At 34.7% G+C, this 20563-nt stretch overlaps 1 long non-coding RNA gene across 1 annotated transcript; it reads right to left on the reverse strand.

Annotated features, from left to right (window-relative positions):
- Positions 1-18613: 18613 nt before the first annotated feature.
- LOC131646123 (uncharacterized) lies at positions 18614-20347 on the reverse strand. Its single transcript, XR_009297297.1, has 4 exons — positions 20127-20347; positions 19257-19315; positions 19090-19132; positions 18614-18867 (listed from the first exon to the last, which is right to left on the reverse strand). It is a non-coding gene; the product is annotated as an uncharacterized LOC131646123 (long non-coding RNA).
- Positions 20348-20563: the final 216 nt, after the last annotated feature.

Genomic DNA, 20563 nt, shown 5'->3' on the forward strand with positions numbered 1-20563 from the left:
CCAGTGAAAAGAAGGTGTTGGAGCTCACAAAGCGCAGGAAGAACTGAAGGCGCTCATCGCCAAGAAGAGGAAGAAGAAGACTAAGAAACAAGTTGGTCTCCTCAATAAGGGAAGAAGATTCAAAGGTCAAATTAAGCAGGTTAAGGACCTTGAGATCCCTGTAGATAGTGACAATGATCAGGAAGATAATGCTAGCATCAAGACTGAGGTGAAAAACAACCATGGTTCTGGCAAACCCTCTGAGGAAGAAGATGAGTATTACTATGAAGACGAACAATACCAACATGCCGATAAGAAGTACAAGCTTTTAGAAGAGCGTCTGAAGGCTATGGAAATTCAGAAAGTGCCTGGTCTGAATTTTGAGGAATTGGGTTTAGTTTCAAGGGTTGTCATCCCTCCTAAGTTCAAAACTCCAAATTTTGATAAGTACGACCGTTTTTCTTGCCCTAAGCTGCACTTGAGGTCTTATGTGCAAAAGATTCAGCCTCATACTACTGATAAGAAGTTGTGGGTTCATTTCTTTCAAGAGAGTCTGTCTGGAACGCAGTTGGAATGGTTCTATCAGCTAGAAGGAACCAATAATCATACCTGGGAAGATTTGACTGCCGCTTTCTACAAGCAATACCAGTACAATACTGACCTCACGCCAACCCGTATGCAGTTGCAAAATATGTCCATGGGTTCTAATGAAAGTTTCAAAGAGTATGCCTAGAAATGGAGATATCTGGCAGGCAGGGTTCAGCCTCCTTTAATTCACAGAAAGTTGGTTGATATGTTCATGAGCTCACTAATCGGTCCTTTCTATAGCCATTTACTTGGAAGCTCGCCATCCGGTTTCACCGATCTGATAATGACAGGGGAGCGCATTGAAAGTGGAATTCGAAGTGGTAAAATCCAAGTAGCTACATCTTCTGTTAGAACAAGATTTGTTCTGATCAATATTCTTGTTTTCATGATAACAATGTATATGAATTTTGTATAAGACAATGTGGTACTCTAATCCTTTACATTTTCCATTTCAGGAAATATATAAAGAGTATGCACAATTCAGCGCAAGAAGCACTGACTCGGAAGGTTCAAGATTGCAACATCAGAACATGCTCTCGCAAAACATCAGAAGATGATCAAGCAGAATCAAAACATGGTCTATGAAGCATCAGAAGAACATAATATCAGAAGCAGAAGCACTGAAGTTCTTATGGTATCACGCTTAAGCACTTCAAAGTCAGAAGACAAGAAGATGCTTTGCACCAAGTTGTTTGACTCTAATTATTCAAACGTTGTATCTACTAACATCAGATCAGAAGCAAGTACAAGATGACAGGCTACGCTGACTAACAAAAGGAACGTTAGAAGCTACAAAAGGCAAAGTCAGTAAAAGCAGCAAAAGCAAGGCTCGAGGTAGTTGACAAAAGAGTGAAACATTAAATGCAGAGCTGTACGAAACACGCAACGCATTAAATGCTCCCAACGGTCATCTTCTCAAACGCCTATAAATATGAAGTTCTGATCAGAAGAAAAAAGAACAACTCTTGCAATATACTGAAACGCTATTGAATTCATTACTCACGAACTTCATCTTCAATCTCATTTCACTTGTAATATCTTAATGAGAGTTAAGCTTAGAACTTAAGAGAAATATCACAGTTGTGATTATAGCTTTCTAAGAAGCATTTGAATACTCTTGTAAACATTTATTTTACATTGATTGTAAAAGGTTCCTAGAGTGATCAGTGAGATCAGTAGACTCTAGAAGACTTAGAAGTTTCTAAGTGGTGTATTCTTAGAGTGATCAAGTTGTGATCAGTATACTCTAGAAGACTTAGAGGGTATCTAAGTGGAAAACCATTGTAATCAAGATTTATTAGTGGATTAAATCCTCAGTTGAGGTAAATCACTCTAAGGGGGTGGACTGGAGTAGTTTCGTTAACAACGAACCAGGATAAAAATAATTGTGTTAATTGTTTTTGTCTTAAGAGTTTTTAAAGTCACACTTATTCAAACCCCCCTTTTCTAAGTGTATTTCTATCCTTCAATTGGCATCAGAGTGCTGGTTCTAGGTGCTAGCACTTAACCGTGTTAGAAAAAGATTCAGGAAGAGAAAAACGCTAAGTTAATATGGTTGATACACCAACTGCTGCATCAACTCCTATACCTGTTTCTAATGATCAAAACAACAATGGAAATGGATATTCTAGACCACCAGTATTTGATGGTGAAAACTTTGAATACTGGAAAGATAGATTGGAAAGTTACTTTCTTGGTCTAGATGGTGACTTATGGGATCTACTTGTGGATGGTTACAGACATCCTATAAATGCTGGAGGAGTAAAGATGTCAAGACAAGAAATGAGTGATGATCAAAAGAAATAATTCAAAAATCATCACAAGTCTAGGACTATTTTGCTGAATGCCATTTCTCATGCTGAATATGAGAAGATATCAAACAGAGAAACTGCCCATAACATCTTTGAGTCCTTGAAGATGACTCACGAAGGAAATGCATAAGTCAAGGAGACAAAAGTGTTAGAGCAAGAATTGTTCTGATCAATATTCTTAGTTTTGATGATAACATTATATATGAATTTTGTATAAGACAATGTGGTACTCTAATCCTATGCATTTTCCATCTCAGGAAATATATAAAGAGTATGCACAATTCAGCGCAAGAAGCACTGACTCAGAAGGTTCAAGATTGCAACATCAGAACATGCTCTCGCAAGACATCAGAAGATGGTCAAGCAGAATCAGAACATGGTCTATGAAGCATCAGAAGAAATTGAGTTCAGAAGCAGAAGCACTGAAGTTCTTATGGTATCACGCTTGAAGCAATTCAAAGTCAGAAGACAAGAAGATGCTCTGCACCAAGCTGAATGACTCTGATATTCAAACGTTGTATCTACAAACATCAGATCAGAAGCAAGTACAAGATGACAGGCTACGCTGACTGACAAAAGGAACGTTAGAAGCTATTAAAGGCAAAGTCAGTTAAAGCAGCAAAAGCAAGGTTCGAGGTAGTTGAAAAAAGTGTGAAACATTAAATGCAAAGCTGTACGGATCACGCAACGCATTAAATGCTCCCAACGGTCATCTTCTCATAACGCCTATAAATAGTGAAGTTCTGATCAGAAGCAAGGTTACGAATTCACGAACAACTCTTGCAAAATTGCTGAAACGTTGTTGAATCAAACTCTATCAAACTTCATCTTCAACCTCACTTCATTTGTAATATCTTAGTGAGATTTAAGCTTAGAACTTAAGAGAAATATCACAATTGTGATTATAGCTTATTAAGAAGAATTTTAATACTCTTGTAAGAATTTGTTTTACATTAATTTGTAAAAGGTTCCTAGAGTGATCAAGTTGTGATTAGTAGACTCTAGAAGACTTAGAAGGTTCTAAGTAGTGAATTCCTAGAGTGATCAAGTTGTGATCAGAATACTCTAGAAGACTTAAAGGGTATCTAAGTGGAAAACCATTGTAATCAAGATTGATTAGTGGATTAAATCCTCAGTTAAGGTAAATCACTCTAAGGGGGTGGACTGGAGTAGTTTCGTTAACAACGAACCAGGATAAAAATCATTGTGCAATTGTTTTTATCTTAAGATTTTTTAAAGTCACACTTATTCAACCCCCCCCCCCTTTCTAAGTGTTTTTCTATCCTTCATAAAGCTCTTGCATTAATCCAGAAGTATGAAGCCTTCAAGATGGAGGATGATGAAAACATTGAAACAATGTTCTCAAGATTTTAAACTCTAACTGCTGGATTAAGAGTACTTGACAAGGGATACACAAAGGTTGATCACGTCAAGAAGATCATCAGAAGCTTGCCCAGAAGATGGGGCCCAATGGTGACTGCGTTCAAGATTGCTAAGAATCTGAATGAAGTCTCTCTTGAAGAGTTGATCAGTGCTCTGAGGAGTCATGAAATAGATCTGGATGCTAATGAACCTCAGAAGAAAGGTAAGTCTATTACTTTAAAATCAATTAATAAAAAATGCACTAACACTTTTCAGGCTGAAGAAGAAGATTCTGAAGAGTCAGAATCAGAAGAAGAAGAAGAAGAAGAAGAAGAAGAAGATGAACTGTCCATGATCTCCAGAAGGGTAAACCAACTCTGGAAGAGCAAACAAAGGAAGTTCAAGAACTTCAGAAGTTCCAAAAAGCCTGAAAGAGGAGAATCTTCTAGAATCAGAAGATCTGACAAAAAGAAGGTCTCGTGCTTTGAATGCAAGGAGTCATGTCACTACAAGAGTGAGTGTCCAAAGCTTCAGAGGGAGAAGCCCAAGAAGAAGTTTCAAAAGAAGAAATGCCTTATGGTACTTGGGACGATTCAGATTCATCAGAATCAGACTCTAAAGATGAGCAGGCAAACATTGTGCTCATGGCCACTGTTGATGATGGATCAGAATCTACATCAAACTCAGATTCTGAAGAGGTATTTTCTGAACTATCTAGAGAAGAGTTAGTTTCTAGTCTAACTGAAATTCTGGAACACAAGGCTCAACTTAGTATCAAATACAAAAAGATGAAGAAGCTATTTGAATCTGAAACTAAGAAGCTTGAAGTAGAAAATTCGGAACTGAAGAAAAAAGTTTTAAAATTATCCAAAGATGTTGAATCATCTTCTGGTTCAGAAAAGTCTATTCCAAGTATGAACAATATTCTTAAAGAATATGACTTGAGTTTTAGAAAGTTTTTGTCTAGAGGTATTGGAAGAAGTCAACTTGCCTCTATGATATATGCAGTTAGTGGAAATAAGAGAGTTGGCATAGGCTATGAGGGTGAAACCCCATACAAACTTGAACCTGTAGATGATATGAAAATCACATACAAGCCCTTGTATGATCAGTTCAAGTATGGCCACTCCCATGATGTTAGGCTCACATCACATGCTAAGAGTTTTCACATTACACACACTAAGAAGCATGTGACACATACTAGAAAATATCATGTAACTCAAAATAGGGAATATCATGTTGTACCTCCTGTTATTTATCATGCTAAACCCAAGTTCAATCAGAACTTGAGGAGAACTAACAAGAAAGGACCCAAGAAATTGTGGGTACCTAAGGAAAAGATTATCCCTGATGCAGATATCCTTGGCTGCAAAGAAGACAAAGAAAAACATGTCATGGTACCTGGACTCTAGGTGCTCGCGGCACATGACGGGAAAAAGGTCTATGTTCCAAGACTTGGTGCTTAAATATGGTGGAGAAGTTAAGTTTGGAGGGAATCAGAAGGGAAAGATCATTTGCTCAGGAACCTAAGTATTGGTAACTCTCCTTCCATAACTAATGTTCTGTTAGTAGATGGATTAGCTCATAACTTACTGTCCATAAGTCAATTAAGTGACAATGGTTATGACATAATCTTTAATCAATTGTCTTGTAAAACGGTAAGTCAGAAGGATGGCTCAATCCTATTTACAGGCAAGAGAAAGAACAACATTTACAAGATTGATCTTCAAGATCTTAAGAATCAGAAGGTAACTTGTCTTATGTCTGTTAGTGAAGAGCAATGGGTCTGGCACAGAAGATTAGGTCATGCTAGTTTGAGAAAGATTTCTCAGATTAACAAACTAAATCTGGTCAGAGGACTCCCTAATCTGAAATATAAATCAGATGCTCTTTGTGAAGCATGTCAGAAAGGGAAGTTTTCCAAACCTGCATTCAAATCTAAGAATGTTGTCTCTTCCTCTAGGCCGTTAGAACTTCTGCACATTGATCTGTTTGGCCCAGTCAAAATAGCATCTGTCAGAGGGAAGGAATATGGATTAGTCATCGTAGATGATTATAGGCGATGGACATGGGTAAAGTTCTTGAAACACAAGGATGAGTCTCATACAGTGTTCTTTGACTTTTGCACTCAGATTTAATCTGAGAAAGAATATAAAATCATAAAGGTCAGAAGTGATCATGGTGGCGAATTTGAGAACAAATTCTTTGAGATTTATTTCAAAGAAAATGGTATTGCCCATGATTTCTCTTGCCCTAGAACTTCACAGCAAAATGGAGTTGTAGAGCGAAAGAATAGGACTCTACAAGAAATGGCCAGAACCATGATCAATGAGACCAATATGGCTAAGCATTTCTGGGCAGAAGCAATAAACACTGCATGTTATATTCAGAATAGAATCTCTATCAGACCTATTCTCAATAAGACTCCTTATGAATTGTGGAAGAACAGAAAGCCCAACATTTCTTATTTCCATCCATTTGGATGTATATGTTATATTCTGAACACTAAAGATCATCTAAATAAGTTTGATTCTAAGGCACATAAGTGTTTCCTTCTTGGATATTCTGAACGCTCAAAAGGCTACAGAGTATACAATACTGAAACATTGGTTGTTGAAGAATCAATCAATATCAGATTTGATGATAAGCTTGGTCTTGAAAAGCCAAAGCAGTTTGAGAATTTTGCAGATATTGAAATCTCTAACTCAGAAGCTGAAGAACCAAGAAGCAAAGTATCAGAAGATCAAGTTGCTGCTTCATTAGAGAATCTCAAAATTTCTGAAGAGCCAACTATCATAAGATCTTCTAGACTCAACTCTGCTCACTCAGAAGATGTTATCATTGGGAAGAAAGAAGATCCTATCAGAACAAGAGCATTCCTTAAGAACAATGCAGAATGTCAATTTGGTCTTGTATCTCTTATTGAGCCAACTTCTGTTGATCAAGCTCTGGAGGATGCTGACTGGATAATTGCAATGCAAGAAGAACTAAATTAGTTTACAAGGAATGATGTGTGGGATCTTGTTCCAAGGCCAAAAGGTTTTAACATCATTGGAACTAAGTGGGTCTTCAGAAACAAGCTAAGCGAAAAAGGAGAAGTTGTAAGAAACAAAGTCAGACTGGTTGCTCAGGGCTATAGTCAGCAAGAAGGTATTGACTATACTGAAACCTTTGCACCAGTGGCCAGGTTAGAATCTATTCGCTTATTAATTTCTTTTGCCACTCAACATAACATCATTCTGTATCAGATGGATGTTAAGAGTGCCTTCTTAAATGGTTATATAGATGAGGAAGTCTATGTCCACCAACCTTCTGGTTTTGAAGACCCTAAGTCTCCAGAACATGTTTTTAAACTAAAGAAGTCATTATAAGGAATGAAGCAAGCTCCTTGAGCTTGGTATGAAAGATTAAGTTCTTTCCTTATGGATAATGGTTTCACTAGAGGAAAAGTGGATAATACTCTCTTTTGTAAAACCTTTAAAAAGGATATTTTAATTTGCCAAATTTATGTTGATGATATTATCTTTGGAACCTCTAATGCTACACTTGGAAAGGAGTTTGCTAAGTCTATGCAGGTTGAGTTTGAAATGAGCATGATGGGAGAACTCAAGTATTTCCTTGGGATCCAGATCAATCAAACTTCTGAAGGAACTTATGTTCGTCAGACCAAGTATGTGAAAGAACTTCTGAGGAAGTTTAATCTTTCAGAAAGCAAAGAAGCAAAAACTCCTATGCATCCAACGCGTGTTCTAGGTAAGGATGAGGTAAGTAAGAAGGTAGATCAGAAGCTCTACAGAGGTATGATTGGATCTCTTCTATATCTTACTGCTTCTAGACCTGATATTTTATTCAGTGTTTGTCTGTGTGCAAGATTCCAATCAGATCCTAGAGAGTCTCACTTAACAACTGTTAAGAGAATTCTGAGGTATCTGAAAGGTACTACTAATGTTGGTTTAGTCTACAGAAGATCTGAAGAATACAACTTAGTAGGATATTGTGATGCTGATTACGCTGGAGATAGAGTTGAAAGGAAAAGTACTTCTGGAAGTTGTCAATTTCTTGGAAGTCACCTGATCTCCTGGTACAGCAAGAAGCAAGCTACAATTGCCCTCTCTACAACAGAAGCAGGATATGTTGCTGCTGCTGGATGTAGTACACTGATGCTCTGGATGAAGAGTCAGCTAGAAGATTATCAGATATATGAGAGTAACATTCCTATCTTCTGTGATAATACTTCTGCTATTTGTTTATCTAAGAATCCAATTTTACATTCCAAAGCTAAACATATTGATATTAAACATCATTTCATTAGGGACTATGTTCAGAAGGGTGTTCTTTCTTTAAACTTCGTTGATACAGACCGTCAATGGGCTGATATCTTTACAAAACCCCTTGCTGAAGATAGGTTTAAGTTCATTCTGAAGAACATCAGTATGGATTTATGCCCAGAATGAAAGGATGAGAAGTTCTGATATATGGATTAGATTTGAAATGATTTTTCATTTTCTTATAAGAAGTTCTGATGATGATCAGTTAGATATTCTGATTCTGTTATTGCTAACGTTTCATATATCTAAGTTGATTCATAATCTCTTTTAAAGCAAAACAGCTGTCACCAGCTATTCCAGAAGATGAACACGTGTTCACTCTATTTGGACAAGCATGCGTGCAGTTGATGAGACGCCTCCCTAGGTAACTGTGCAAATCATTTCAAATATCACGTTTTACCCTAACGTTACTCAACATTAAATGCATTTGTTTTTCTGCATCTTGTAACTGTTCATTCTCAGAATTTAATTGCATTTAGTTTTCAAATCCGTGTCTATTTAAACCGACCTCTCATATCATTCTTTCTTTTACGCATTCATTCTCTCCATTGTGTATGCATTTCTGCAATCTATTTTCTCTTTTCTCTTACCCCTAAAAAGAAAACCAACAATCTGAGTAAAGTGTCAATGGCTGCTTCTTCATCTCAAATTGCTGGTTCTTCGTCTCAACAACAACAACAAGAACAGGAACAACAACTCATTCCTCAGATCACTTGCTCGATTCCTCGAGATCAGTTGGAAGTTATATGCGAGCTGATGGTGGATGTTGATAATCTGGAAGAACATCAAATTCATATCAAAGATAACATGGTTTTTCAAAAATGGTCGTCCTTGTTTCTTGAGTTTTATGGACCGGTCTATCCAGACCTAATGAAGGAGTTCTGGATTCATGCGTTCGTTATCCCTAAAGCAATTGTTTCGTTTTTTCATGGAAGATTCTTTTCCATCACTGAAAACACATTGAGAATGTTGTTTGATTTGATGAACGCTGAAGGAGAAACTTAAGCAACTCTAAGAACTGATTGGGATGCAGTTTACACTGAAACCTTTACTGATGGAAAGAAATCAACAAGAGTTAAGGATCTGAAGAACATATATAAGATATGGACAAAGATTCTTCTAGGTTGTTTTTACCACAGGAAATCAACCAGTTCTTCTGACTTCATCAACAGTAACCAACAATACATCATGTATTGTATTGGTACTTAGAAGAAGGTTGATGTTACCTACATCATTTTCAATCACTTGTGGAATGCTGTAAAGGACTTTAGAGATGAGAGCAAAACAAAGAAGAAAGGAACTGTTATTCCTTTTGGGAGGATTATTACCAATCTTCTGGTTCATACCAAGATGGTTGAAGAACTGGAAACTGCCGGAGTTATCAAGGATCCTTGTAACATCATTGGGAGTACCTTGAATGCTACTTCTTTGAGGAAAATGGGTCTTATTCAAGCTATTGGTACTGCTCCTAAACCATATCCAAATGTTAGAAACAGAAGAGGTCCAGTTCTTGCTGAGTTTGAGTTGTTCTTTCTCAATGAACAGCCAGATATTAAGGTTCATTACCTTAATATTCTCAAACAAGATGGTTCTGTGGATACTAAGGTTGGGACAAGTAGGCAGAAGCTTCCGTCTACCAAGGATGGTGTGGTAGAAGTCTTTCCAGAAGTTGCTGTTGAAAAGGAGAATAATAATAAAGAAGATGGTGTTGAAAAGAAGAAGAAGAAAAAGAATAATGATGAGAAGAACGTAGAAAAGAAGAAGAAAAAGAAAGATATGAAGAAGAAGAAGAAAAAGAAGGCTGTTGAAGAAGAAAACGAGAAGAATGAAGAAGTAAATAAGACAGAAGCAAAGAAGAAGGAAATTTCTGCAGGAAATAAGGTTGAGATTCAGAAGAAGAGGAAAGAAGTTCAAGTTGATTCTGAAAGGCCTCCCAAGAAACCTAAAGGTGTGTTTATTTCTGAACCTGGTTCTGTTCCTTTTTTTATTTCAAAATCTGTACCAACAGAAGTTCCAAACCCATCTCAACCAGAAATACAACCAGAAAAAGCCCCCACCAAACCACCTTCAACCACCAAAGTTCTCACCCCTCCTTCTTCACCCAAAACCAATCCTGCTTCTGAACATCCCATTGCTGAACCTATTCTTGATGTGTTACCCCTTCAAACCCTCTTTCCCCCTCACACAAATATCTCCACTTCTCAACCCCCTCCTCATGCAAATTACTCACCCGTTGCCTCTCCTGTTCCCCTCAACCCCACTGCATCAGAATCTCCAAATTCTGATTCTCTAAAAGAATTATTCCGTGCCTGTAACTTTACTCCCAAACCTCGTCCTGACCTGCCTTTGTTGACCTGGAATCTGAGGATGAAGCAGAATCATTGCTTTCTCTTGATAGAGAACCTGAACCCTACTTCATTCTGAACCCTGATTCTTCCTCCACCTGTTTCAAAACCCCCAACCCTGAACTTTATGTTGGTGTAAGTTTTGAATTTCTTAAGCTAAAGGTACAGATAGGACTAGAAGCCTTGAAGGTTGCACATAATGCCAGGACGGATTATGCTGCTACAAGAGGTCTCTGGAGATCTTTCAGAAGGGAGATCAATTCTGACTTTCTGAAGCTTCAAAAGAAGTGTGAAGCTGAAGCTCCTGGCCCTTGTGGATTTCTAAGGGATTTTGAAGACAACTATGTTTATCCCATCAGAAGCTGGATACCTCTTGACGAGAAGAAATTCGTTGATGAGCTCGAGGAAGTGCATCCACTTGCTATGGTTCCGTGGAAGCCTCATTACAACATTCTGACTGGAGACTTTCAGCCTATATTCAACTGGCTAAGGGAGAATCCCTCTGAGAAAGCACCAAATATGGTATATCCAGAAGTTGAATACCCATCATAACCTGCTGCTCCTACACCTCCTAAGAATTTGGCTGAAATTCTTATGACTTTAGAGACTTCAGAAGCTGAAATCCCTTCGCCTGTGTTTGCTGAAGATGCTTCTGAATCAGAAGCTGTTGCTGAGAACCAAGATTCTGAAACTCAAGATGCTGAGAATCATCCTGATATGCAACCTCCTCTTAAGGTAAATCAAGCTGATGTTCTCATGATCGATGCTGCTGTTGAAAATCCTCTGATGGACAATAGCTTTGACGCTTCTTCTACTGGACCTTCTGCTCTAATGAACACCATGAAGGCTCTTCAACAAAATCAAGTTGATCTTGCTTCTCGTCTAGACAAGCATGAGGATACTCACAAGGAGTTCAGATTGTTTATGAAGACGCAGACAGAAAGCACTGCTGAGATTCAAAACCTTCTGGCCAAGATAGCTTCCAAGCTAGGCTAGTCGTAGTGTGCCTTAGTCTTAGATGTTTTCTTGTTTCTTGCATCTGTTTCTTGCATCTGCTTCTATCCCTCTTGTACCTCTGATATATTTTGTTAATCAATGAAATATTATCTTCTTCACTTTATGTTGTTTTATCATCTGAATCTTTTTAATACTTTTTGATGTTATGACAAAAAGGGGGAGAAACATGATAATTGATTTGGTTTATTATATCAGTTGCTGTGATTAAGTCTCAACATTCCTAACATTATTTGCAAGTTCTATGTCTTTGAGATTTTTTGCAGGATTGAAGATATTCTGAAAAAGCTCAACATAAGAAGCAAATACATGAGGAAAAGCAATTCTAAAAAGAAGCATGTCTTGGAAAATTGAAGCAAGCTTAGTGCTGTGAAGCTTCAAGATCAGAAGCAAGAAGAATGTTCTGATATTCCCTTTGAAGAATATACTCTGATACATTTTCTTCTTCTCTCATATGCTCTGATACATGCTATTCTTTTTAAAGAATCTATCAAGTTTTCTCTGATACATGTTCTTTCTTAAAAGAATGTTCTGATCCATTCATGCTCTTATTATTTTCGTCTAGTTTGTTCTGAAACATTTCAGGATGTAAAGATGCTCTGATGATGCTCTAATACATTCAAGAATGTTCTGATACAATCAAGCATGCTATGAATCAAGAAGAAATTCAAAGCTCTGAAGCTGTCCTATGGAAGCAAGAAGTATAAGCCCCGAATGTTCTGAAGTTCTAAGCAAAGTGAACGTCTCTACCGAAATGGAAAATACTCAGGGAAGTCTTTTATGTATAAATTCTTCTAGTATTTATTTCAGAGGGGGATTGTTAATCTCATGGGGAGACATATTCACACACTCTGATTATATGCTTATGCTATATTTGTGTAATTGTCTTTGATCATCTGATATTCTGATTGCAAATTCGTATCAATTATATATGTTTTTGTCATCATCAAAAAGGGGGAGATTGTTAGAACAAGATTTGTTCTGATCAATATTCTTGTTTTGATGATAACAATGTATATGAATTTTGTATAAGACAATGTGGTACTCTAATCCTTTACATTTTCCATTTCAGAAAATATATAAAGAGTATGCACAATTCAGCGCAAGAAGCACTGACTCAGAAGGTTCAATATTGTTTGACTCTGATTATTCAAACGTTGTATCTACAAATATCATATCAGAAGCAAGTACAAGATGACAGGCTACGCTGACTGACAAAAGGAATGTTAGAAGCTACAAAAGGCAAAGTCAGTAAAAGCAGCAAAAGCAAGGCTCGAGGTAGTTGACAAAAGAGTGAAACATTAAATGCAGAGCTGTACGAAACACGCAACGCATTAAATGCTCCCAACGGTCATCTTCTCAAACGCATATAAATATGAAGTTATGATCAGAAGCAAAAAGAACAACTCTTGCAATTTACTAAAACGCTGCTGAATTCATTACTCACGAACTTCATCTTCAACCTCACTTCACTTGTAATATCTTAGTGAGAGTTAAGTTTAGAACTTAAGAGAAATATCACAGTTGTGATTATAGCTTTCTAAGAAGCATTTGAATACTCTTGTAAACATTTATTTTACATTGATTGTAAAAGGTTCCTAGAGTGATCAGTGAGATCAGTATACTCTAGAAGACTTAGAAGTTTCTAAGTGGTGTATTCCTAGAGTGATCAAGTTGTGATCAGTATACTCTAGAAGACTTAGAGGGTATCTAAGTGGAAAACCATTGTAATCAAGATTGATTAGTGGATTAAATCCTCAGTTGAGGTAATTCACTCTAAGGGGGTGGACTGGAGTAGTTTCGTTAACAACGAACCAGGATAAAAATAATTGTGTTAATTGTTTTTGTCTTAAGAGTTTTTAAAGTCACACTTATTCAAATCCCCCATTTCTAAGTGTTTTTCTATCCTTCATCTTCTGGTACTACAAAGAAACTGTTTAATGGGAAAAAGGAGTCCAATGTTGTGTACGGCCAGAAGGGTCGTAATAAGAATGACTACAACCAATCTGTGGGAGCAATTCTGATCTCTAATCCTACACCTGTGCAGCAAAATCAACAATAAAATAATTAGCATAAGCAGGTGTTGCACCCTAAATTTTTCCCTAACTTTTCATCTGCATATATATATATATATGTGTGTGTGTGTGTGTGTGTGTGTGTGTGTGTGTATGTAGCATTCATTTGCATCATTCTCATTCAAAAAATTGAAAAAATATATACATTCATTACATGCATTTTTTGTTCAATTAATGATATTTTTTATTTATAGTTTTGATTCTAAAATTCAATTTTAAGTTGAATTTTAAATTGAAATCATTAAATTATTCTTTTTCTTTAATCATATTATTTTGTTATTATTTGTTGTTATTTTTCTTTTTAATAGGTGGTGCAACTAATAAGAAAGAAGTCCATGTTTCAATTCAAGATCAAGGCCCATTATCAATTTCATTTCATGTTTGGTCCAAGTGTGAAGCCCTTCTACCAAAATCATTCATTAAGTCAATGGTTCAAAATGACATGTCCATGTCCAAGTGTGCAGCAAGAAAAGAAAAATAAAATACATGAGTATAAAGAGACATCAATACATGTGGTTTATGGTACAGTACATGAAAATGATGGAAATTAAGGGAAATTGGCACAGGCTGTCATCGTGTATCATCATCAATTTCATGTACATTTCTGCAAAAATCAGTACAATACATATAACACCACAAATACTCTTTCTAGAAACTCAAATAAAACAAAATGCAACAACCCTTTGCACAGCTCACCAATTCTTCACGCGGATTCCTCTCTGCCTTCCCTCCAAATCACAACAAACTTTCTGCTCATTCTTATCCATATCCTTCACAATTCTGTCTTTTGCCCTCATTCATTGTCCCCTATATAAACACCTACTCAGTACATTGAAAACAAAGGAAGAAAATGGTTAGAAAAAGCTCTGCGAGAAAAGAGAAAAACTCATAATCTTCCTCCACTTTTCTTATTCAATGCATTCATCAATTGGAACAAATTCTCCATCTGCATAAACCATGTTACCTGCATAATCCTTACACAAATTCAAACTTCAACCTTCATACATTGTCTCATACGCACATGTTTCATTCAATTGTAAAAACCATGTCGTAATACACCTATGATCAAACCACAACCAAATGCATCCATTGTTGGAGTAAGATCTAATAGCCAATCAATATTGGCTTAATATGCTTTTGTATCATGACCTTGATATTTATTGTTTGTTAATATATATATATATATATATATATATATATATATATATACTTATTATGCATTATATTTATTATGTTATTTGTATATGACATAATAAAGTCCTTAGAATAATTAGTCTATTTAATGACATATTAAGTGTGACTTAATCGTGAGACCTCATTAAACATAATGACGTCATTCTTAAAGTATCTGTAGTCAAGCTTTACTGTCAAATAGGACAACAGTAATGCATAGAGACTATTATGTGAGTAGACTGATGACTGTGTCTCACAAGTCATGGATATGAGATATCAAGTCTTCACATAAGTATACATATTAGGAGTAACATTTATACTAGATTGACCCACCATGAGAATACTACATAGTTTGTTATGTAAGTGTCATAACGTTATCTGTAACAGGATGACCATAAAGATGGTTGATAGGTACTTTACAAATCATGTTGAGGGACATGAGTGACCTATATGGTATTTGTCCCTCATACATATACGGAAGTAATATCTATGGGCCCCATGATAAAGTATGACTGTAAAATGCATGGCCATGCTCAAATAAGTCAATATCAAATATTGGGCTTATTTGTTGTTATCAAGTATACCCAGGGATCAAGGAATAAAATATTGGACTATACAAGGGTGACACATTCTATGTCTTGTGTTCAATATAGATAATTATACACATGATCATTATCACAGAAAGGTTATGCCAGATCATATGACATTCTTGTCACTTGGGTAGCAGTGATGTGTTGCTAGATACCGCTCACTGTTTATAATATTAAATAGGTGACTTAATATCATTGTCAACGTTACGAGAACCTACAGGGTCACACGCATATAATACTTATAGTGGAATAGATTAATAAATTAAATATGATTTAATTTAATTATGTTTTAATGATATTTAAATTGTTTAATACATTAGCAAATTTATAATTTATTTGATTAAATATGGTTTAATTAAATAAATGAGGATTGACATTTAGTTAAATTAAATATGATTTAATTTAAATTTATTTTATTTAATTAAGAGAGTTTGATTAAATATAAATAATATTTATTTAACTAAATACTTTAATTAAATTAAATTTGGCTTATTTTGGAAAAGCCCAAAAACTAAGAGTATTAGGATCCGTTTGATTCAATCGAGGGGAGGGGAGGGGAGGAATTTTTATCAATGGGAGGTGAGGGGAAGAGAGGGGAGGGATATTAATTACATATATATGTTTGGTTCAAAATGTGAAGGAGGAGGGGAGGAGAGGAATTTTATTTACAAATATATTTGGTTCACAAGGGGATGAGAGGTATTTTGAAACTAAGTTACATTTTTAACCTTGTAATTTTACCATAAGATTTACGATATTTACTATTTATAATTTAAATACAAATTCCTTGAAGAAATATAAGTATTCAATTTGATAACATTAAAAAAATTTATAAAAACGTAACAGTTATAATATATAGTTTGAAAAAGATTATCGAATACAATAAAATCTAACAAAATTAAAAAGTAACATAAAAATATAAAAAGTAAAATAAAAAATTAATTATAATTATAATAAGGGTAAATATGTAAATATAGTTATAATTAATATGGAGCACCTCCCCTCCCCTCCCCTCCCCTCCGAATCCCCCCAAATCGGGGGAAGCAAAAAGTAGCTCAGGACCTCCATCTACCTCCCCCCTCTTAAAATTTGAACCAAACACATACACTATTAAAAATTCCCTCCCCTCCCCTCCATTTACCCCCAACGAAACAGACCCTTAGGGTTTTAGAAGCTCTCTATAAATAGAGGAGCTCTTTCCCCTGTCAAAGCTAATTGCCAATTTTCTCTGAGCAAGAACGGCTAGCACCGCCTTCCACTTTGCACTCGCGCGGAGTACGTGGAGACGCCTGTATCTTCCGCCGCTCGTGATCAAAGATAAAGCACGCTTCAAGAGGTAATTCTTGAATCCTTTGGTTAGATTGATTTGTGATTAATGATTTAATCAAAATCCGTTCATCGGATTAGATCCATTCATCGGGATTATTCTGCTAAGAGGAACAAAAATTTAAAAAATCCCTCTTAAAATCCCAACAATAATATCAGAGCTAAGTTCTGATTAAATCATTAATTCAAATATGATTTTGTTCGATTAAAATGTGTTTAATCTTATAAATTGAATTTAATTCAATTTAATCTTCGGTTTGGTTGTTCTAATCATGATTTTACCTAACATGCTATATATTATATTTTTTTAATCGTGATTTTAAATATCGTATACTAGTACTGTTTTGTGACATTGTGATGGTAATGATATATCAAGAGATATACACTTGTACCAAAATGGTTCTTTTACTGGTATTGATTTCCTACGTGCCTTATGAGATTAGGCAAATTTCTAATGTGGCTATTGTGTTGGTAAGTACAAACTTGCCTACAAAAGTTTTGTGAATGGCACCTGCTATACGTTCCAAGCAAATCACTATTTACACTTCAGAGTACAACTTTGTTGCAAAATTTATTTACATGATGTCGTAACGCGATGCCGTGACTAGAGTATACCTAATTCAATTAGGTTTGTTAAAATTAAAAATAAAATTGAAACAAGGCAATTTTATTACAATAAATGAGTTATAATAATAATAATAATAAAATAATAAAATGTTTATTATTTAAAATTAAATATTGACCATCAGTTTTGTATAATTTGGATGTTCGATGTTCACTATGCTTCGGAATCCGATAATTGTATGGTGAAACAACGCTACTTCGATCATCCATAATTGATACAAATATAACTGATAAATTTATATTTGATATAAATACTAGTCAGAGACCCGTGCTGTCGCCCGGGTGTATTATTTGTGGTGTAGTATTTTATGAACATACGAAAAATGTGAAGTAAAGAAATTTAACCAAATTGCATATATAAAATGGAAATTAATTATTTAAAAAAAGGTTTAATAATAAGATGATAGTAGTATAAAAATAAGGTTTAATAATAAGATAATAGTAGTATAAAAATTAGATTCCAAGTTAAAATAATGATCCATAAAAAAAGTTTTAGGTCAACACGGATAAGTTCATTCATATTTTAGATCATTTTGATAAGGTTTTATTGTTGTTAATATATTTGTTATTATAAAATAACTAATAACTGAAAATATTCAAAAATAAATATGTAGCAAATCACTAACATGATAAATTTAATATGTCTAATAATTAAAAATATTTATAAGTATTTTGGTGGTTTTATTAAAAACAGTATGATGGTGATAGTGACCCGTAAAAATAATAAATTTCAGTAATAAAATTCACAAGAGTTGATAAACCTTATTCTCATCAATAGATAATAAACCCTCGTGCAATGATATCATTAAATATTATTTGCAACAGATGTATCAAACTTTAATAGAATTGTTAGTGCCAACAAAAACAACAACAAAAAATATGAAGCAAAAATAAGTTAATATTTAAAATTAGTTTTTGTAGCTATTTAAAATAAGTTAACATTCAATTTTGTTTAATGGCTCATAACACCAATGTAAAGTAATCAATTTAAAGTAAGTTACACTATCAAGGGCTCATAGCACCAAACATCAACCATTCTTAAGCCTATCATAACACATACTTTCAGTTGAAAAGATCAACTATGAGCTCATGAGGGCACCTAGCATAACACAGAAAAAACACAACACGGACAAAAAAAATTGCAGTTTATTATGATGTAGTGATGATGTAGTCATCTTGATGACTTATCACAATTTATGCATTGATATGATAACATTTGTCTAGTATACCATATCAATTTATGTAAGGTTAGAAGGAAAATTGAAGGTTAGATACCAAGTTAACTGGTCTATCGAGAAGGAAAATTGGTCTAGTTACAAAAGAACAATTCTATTTAAATTTTAAAATACATGATGCAGTTGTTTGTAGACATTTTAAAACATGGTTTACTCAAATCATTGCTAGTGCTTACATAAAATATAGAATGATGTTTATAGTACATAATAGATCATAAACCTAAGGCCAAACAACCATACATCTAAGTATTTTGCAAACCACACATGTTGATTGAGTCATGAACGGTTGCAAGGTACTGGAGAAGGGCTCGAAAGCTTAACGTTATCAACCATTCTAATAATTGTCTACATATAAGCTATGTGTAGTAAGAGAAGTTCCATGCAAGATTTACTCCAATCTTGCTTAACCTTCAGCAGCTGATAGTAAAAATTTACAAACAAATCCATGTAACAAAAATTCAAAGTAATTATAAGATAGTAAGAAACGTGTTTTATCGGAAAAAAAATATTATTTAAAGGAAACAAATGATGCAAGTAAAGTAATAAGAATATACTGTCCATAGCATAGACAGTAATGAAAAGGAAGACAATTGTTGTTCAATTTAGTATTAAACTCAACTGTATTAATTTTCAACTTACGATTTCGCAACATGCCCTTTCCAATCGCAGCAACGAAGTACCTCTAAAACAATTACCAATACAAATAGATCAGTACAAAAGTAATCACACGTAACTTCAAAAAGTTTATTAGTAGCCCAGGAAACAATGAAAACTCTAGATGTTTCTATCAAATAAAGTAGACTCACATAAGAAACACCAGAAGGTTCAAGCATGTACAATTGTGGTCCATCTCTGTCGTAACCACCTACAAGACAGAAGGTTTACTAACCTGAGCCACCAATATAATGTATAAAGGTGCACATTAAGAAAACCTCATAATTATGAGATTTACTTCAAGTTACACAAAATAGTATGACAAAACTATAATAACTCAACAATATATGTAAATCATGAAGTTTGGAAATGACTTAGTTACTACATTATCTCTTGCTTTGGTCGTCAATCATCAAGCAGTGGTTTGTGAATACTCTAAATACAAAAAGATCTTTAACTTGTTACAACTTAAACATGAAACTAAAATTAACAGAAAAATTAAGCATGCTCATTAAATAATCCACCTATTTCAAGTTTTAACAAACTTTCACCTCCATTTCGAGCTATCTAATTATTTCATTCAGTAAAATACAATGATGCCTAAGACTTGAGTATAAGAATCATGTGTAATGTGTGTGGCTTCCACCAGGAGCTCTATTTCAATCCAGTGCAAAATATCAGCTAGCATTTCAATGTTTTAGAAAAGTGATCAACATCTATTAAAAGTTTGAAAATTCAAAAGTGAAAGCAATGCATTAGCCAACATACACACTAATACATCACAATAGACTTAAATTTTGGAGAAGGCTAACACGGACAGCTCAATCATTGGAGGTAAATAGTTTAATCATTGTTTGAAGAATCTATAGATTATATATTGAAATTGAAAACCAATACATGAGATCTGAGCCATTCAGCTTCAAATTCAAATTCCAAATCAAAATAACAAAATATATTGAATTCGCAATTAAATTGCATTTTTATTAACATAATTCAATGAATCGACATGCAAAATCACAAACCTGTTGTTGGATCCGAGCCATATCAGCAGGAGACATGCGACTAATTTGTTCCTGAGCGAGATTCTGATCAAATCAGGATCCATCATACCGTTAAACTTTTTTCGTTAATTCGTAATAGAATTGAAACCAATGAATAAAAGTGGATCATAATCACTCAGAAACTTTGAAACACATGACATTTGTGTAAAAGTACTTATTGCAAACACAATGTAGGGGCTTCAACCTTCTGTTATTGGTGGATCTCATCAATTTTCACCATTTTCTTTCTTTCATTCTAAATTTGGCAGGGATGAAGAAAAATTAACTCATAAGTCATAACAGAAACAAAAAAAAGGTATTATGATATGATAGAACTGCTCTAAATAGAAGCCAATAAAAAGGGAAGTGGTCTAGAACATCTAATGTTCTAAATTAATGGAAACAAATAAAATTGTATG

The sequence above is a fragment of the Vicia villosa genome, linkage group LG2 (assembly GCF_029867415.1).
Source record: "Vicia villosa cultivar HV-30 ecotype Madison, WI linkage group LG2, Vvil1.0, whole genome shotgun sequence".
NCBI classification, from domain to species: Eukaryota; Viridiplantae; Streptophyta; class Magnoliopsida; order Fabales; family Fabaceae; genus Vicia; species Vicia villosa.